The sequence below is a fragment of the Triticum dicoccoides genome, chromosome 3B (assembly GCF_002162155.2).
Source record: "Triticum dicoccoides isolate Atlit2015 ecotype Zavitan chromosome 3B, WEW_v2.0, whole genome shotgun sequence".
In the NCBI taxonomy this organism is placed as follows: Eukaryota; Viridiplantae; Streptophyta; class Magnoliopsida; order Poales; family Poaceae; genus Triticum; species Triticum dicoccoides.
The window spans coordinates 786,855,448-786,860,052 of record NC_041385.1 but is presented as its reverse complement, the minus strand read 5'-3'; the positions used below and the strand labels follow the sequence as shown (position 1 = coordinate 786,860,052).

General features: G+C 52.2%; 1 non-coding gene across 1 annotated transcript; it reads left to right on the top strand.

The window, feature by feature from the left end:
• Positions 1–1,634: 1,634 nt before the first annotated feature.
• On the top strand, positions 1,635–1,708 carry TRNAR-UCG. Its single transcript has one exon. It is a non-coding gene; the product is annotated as a tRNA-Arg (tRNA).
• Positions 1,709–4,605: the final 2,897 nt, after the last annotated feature.

Genomic DNA, 4,605 nt, shown 5'->3' with positions numbered 1-4,605 from the left:
ATTTAATATCTTAAAAAACTGCAGCTGTTGGATCTCAACCACTACCTATTTACATTAAAGATGAAAGAAATTACCGGAGGTAGACATAGTGTGGAGACCGGATTGATATGATCTAAGCAAACGGAGATAGACATAGCATGAAGATCAGATTGACTTGTCCTCGCTTGTCAAGCAGCCGCGGCCTTCCTCCTTCGTGTCTTCTATATTTGACGCTCTGATCTTATTTTTGCTGCCGATATCATTTCGTGAGGTTGCTGCCCCAGGCCTGTTCCATCACTTCCTCCTTTCTCCTTCCATCGACGATGGGGAGGAGAAGACGTCGCGACGGAGGCGGTAGGGAGCGCCGCCAGGAAAGGGAGCGGGGCGGAGGCGAAGCACGGGAAATCAGGGGATGATGCGCTGGAGGAGGAGAAGATGCATCGGCAGCGGCTCACGCTGGATCTTCGTATCCACCGTCGTCGGCTGCTCGCCAAGACTCGAGCATCAGTAGTAGGATCCCGTGCGGAGGAGCAGAGAGGTGGTTGCTCGGCCCAGAAAGAGGAAGGCAGAGGAACGATGTTGTCGGCTAGGGTTCGTTCGATCCAATCACTCTATCGCCTTTACGCATGGACCAGCCACACAGGAAGCGCCACGCGAGGGCAATAACATGGAGTGACGAAATTGCCCCTGGCGGCCACCCAATTTTACAGGCGGTGGCATGACCCCTCTCCCATTCGTACCTACACCGGTCGCACAGGGCTCCAGAGTCACTGACAGTGGTGGACCACCCAGGGCACGGCACACCAATCAGCGAGATAAGGAAATAAACCAGAAGTAAGAAAGAAGCAACACTATTAATTGGTTGTAACATCAGTTTTGAGCCAACAGCGACGATCGGTCCATCAAGAATCCAACGGTCAGGATTTGTTTGGACGGCCAATCCGACGGCTCAGAGTGCAAACGTCCTGAGAATGCTTCATTTTGCTCCACAATCTAACAATGGGATTCTTGTTTCGATAACCTTTCAGGCTGAAGGGGCTACTGGCTGTGTTGATGCTACAGTTACCAAGTCGTTTTACTTTGCTCCTGAAATATCTGCCCATCTGCCTTATGGTCTTCTCTGTACTTGATATTTAGCAATCTTTATGCCTCATATCACCACTTGCTTTACTGGAGAATTGATTTGACCGCTTGATAAGTGGTCTTCTTAATAGTCAACTTTTAGTGTGTTTCCTGTTTGCACCCCTTTGTTGTAGCTGACAATGAGAAGACGCTGACTTTTCTCTTTGCTGCCTTGTAGAACACCTTGGGGTACAACTTTTCAAATTTAATTACTTGCATGTTGCATCGTAGTTCCAGACTTGTCAATGAAGCATTCTTATAATTCAGTTTTCTACTGCATCTACCACAGTGAATGGTGATTGTCTGTGTTTCTGGTTCTAACCAGAATGGTATTGTTCTGCGCCCCCTGAAATCTGTTAATATTTTATTGCATTTATCTGTTGCACGGTTTACAATTATTACTAGCTCCTGGAGATCATTGGTTCCGGCCTTGCGCGACCATCTTTGTGTGTACGTCCTTATTCTGAACATGATAAACCAGCTATCTCGCTGAATAGAAGTCCAGTACCGTGTTGATGCTTTAGCAGCACAGTGACCGCATAGCGCAGTGGATTAGCGCGTCTGACTTCGGATCAGAAGGTCGTGGGTTCGACTCCCACTGTGGTCGTTTTTTTTCCTTTTTTTCTTTCTGCTGTCAAACTTCTCTTCAGGACAACAGTACGGAAAGACAACTCTTATTAGACCACGGGTCGTGCCCTTTTTTTTCAGCAGTTAGACTCACGCAAACACAGGCAAAAATCAGGTTCTGCAGACGGTTTGCAGAAAACACTCTTTTACGAATTTGAGTCAGAAAACACTGATTTTCTGTCTAATCTTTTGAAAAAAAAACCCTGATCGGTCTATTTGGACATTTTAACCGCGATTATGACATGTGGGGTCCCTAGTATTTTTACAAAGGCACCCTTCAATTTGAACAGAAAAATGCAATTGGGCCCTTGCCACACCAGCTCAGCCGAACTCTGCCGCCGGCCATCTCGCGCTCGTGCACTGTCGCCCACGCCGGTGCCCGGCGGCGGCATAGCTCAATGACGAGGGTTACTGCCTGGCTGTGCCCGTGTTGTGCGCTGTTGCTGCTGCTTGCGCCCGTTCGGCTCGCCGGCGTGTCGTTGCTTGCTTCGGTGATGTGTGCCGCTGCTTGCTCTTCTTGGCTCCGGTGCTGCCCGCCGCCGCCGCTGCTCGTGCTCGTGTTGCGTGCGGCCGCGCCGTTACTTGCGCTTGTGCTGCTCCTCGCCGCTGTTGCTTGCTCCGATGCCGCCGTCGCTGCAGGGAGGTCGCAGCCGATCCGTGCACTAGCTGTTACACTGCCGCCGTGCCTGAAGGAGGAGGCCACGAGCATTCTGAGTGGTGATTCCGAGGCCAAAGCCGCCGCTAGCCCCCACCCATGCTTCCAGGAGCAGGGCGCCGGCCGACCCGTGCGGCTCGGCCGTGGCCGCCGGCCTCGACCTGGAGTAGGTTTTTTTTGCGGGGTCGACCTGGACTAGGTTGTGGCCATGGCAGGCGCGAGGATAGAGCCGCCACATCGTAGGAAGGAGGCGGCGAGCATCTTGGCCTAGGCCCCGGCGGCGGTGGCTTGTGGGAACAACGGCGGGGCCTGAATTTTTTTTTAGGAAGGGTTCTTTAGAAAAAGCCCAGTTTGCCACATCATCAAATGCGGGCCCCACATGTCATAATTGCGGTTAAAATGTCCAAATAGTCCAATCAATGTTTTTTGCAAAAGATTAGACAAAAAATTAGTGGTTTCTGGCCTAAATTCGTAAAAGAGTGCTTTCCGCAAACCTATGCGTTAATGTGATGGTTTTCTGCAATTCACTCGATGAGGTCGCTGGAGAAACAACTCAGTACAAATGAACTTCGCCGGTTTTTGAATTTCTTTGTCCTGTCAAACTTCTCTTCACGACAACAGTACGGAAAGACAACTCTTGTTAGACCACGGGTTCTACCCTATTTTTTCAACAGTTTGACTCACGCAAACACGGGCAAAATCAGGCTCTCAAGGAGCACGACATGCACTCTCGGACGGTTTTGCACGCAGTCATTGAGATGGGGTCGCCGGAGAAACAGCTCAGTACAAATGAACTTCGCATGTGTGTGTATTCGTCTCTCCTCTATATCTCCTCTCTACATAGAGGGAACGCTCCCGAAAGTGAAATGATGCAACCGGCACGTAGAGGTACAAAACGTGTCAACAACGAACTCAAGAATTGATACATACACCGAGAGCTAAGCCGTGCACTGCCATGCAGAAAATTCAAGGCCAGCGGATAAAGCAGCAGCCGCTCTGCCTTCAAAGATGACATGTTCCATCTCGAAACCATGATCTTTCCTTGAAGATTGTCTGCTTTGTAAGTAATGTGCGACACAACTTTTGAGAACTTTCTCAAACATTTACCTTAGCCTCTAGGTGTGATACATTGGCATCATGAAAGTTCCATTCTTTTCTGACTTCGTTTGCATTTTTCATAACTAAAAAAAAAACTTAATGTCCGGGGTCGTCTCCGGCACCCTCATGTTTGGAATTCATTTTCATTCTTTGATAAGGACTAAATATGGACATGAGAACACAGATATGAATTTTTAACTCAATTGTTTTCTATTTTTTCATGCATTTAGTACAATTTAAAATCACGACTTAAATGTAGCGAACAGATCTAAAAATGCCAAATGCTGACATGGATCATTTAATGGTGTATTTTAAGTGAACAAAAAAAACAAAGGTCAACATATGAAGTATGGTCTTCAATGTCCAGATGAATTTTGCATTTTATTGAATGTCTAAAAGAGGTTCGTAAAGAATACCCATTACACGACCGCGTCACCCCCGCGGGCGACCAGCCGCGCCCCAGTTCCTCCTCCGCCAGCTCTCCCTCACTCCCCCCTCCCTGCCGCCGTCGCCGGCGCTCGCCGCCGGGCCTGGCCCGAGCGACGCTGGTGGCGGCGGCTCTCGGCCATTCCCCTCTCGGTTGCTCTCCGGCGCGGGGCGGAGGGCGCCGGGGGGTGCTCCCTAGGCGGCGGCGGTCCGGCGTGGCGGCAGGGCTCCCTGGCACGGCGCGGGAGATCCGCTGGACTGCGGCGTCGCCGTTGGCGGCGGGGTGGCGTGGCAGCGCGGCCTGGCGGCGCCCTCTCGGCCTAGATCTAGGCCCTTCGTGCCCCATCTGGGTCTGGGCGGGCCGACGGCGGGGCGGGTTGGCGGAGTGGTTTCCAGGAGCCAGGGGAGCGGCGATGGGCGTTGGGGGCTGGCGGTGCTGGTGCCGCCCTGCTGCAGCGTGGCCGGCGGGGTTTAGCGGGCCCGATCCGGGCATGGCCGGGCCAGGGGTGGCCTGGTATGCCCTGCTGCTACGTCCAGACGGCGTCCGCGACGGTGCCGGAGGCACGAGCCTCCTGCATGACGGCGGAGGAGGTGGTTCCCTCCCGCGCGGCTATGGCGCTGCTGCTCCCGTCAACCAACGCCTCCTCTCCTCGTTCTTTTGGCCTCGTGGTAGTGATCGCAGTGAGGCGGCGTGGGTG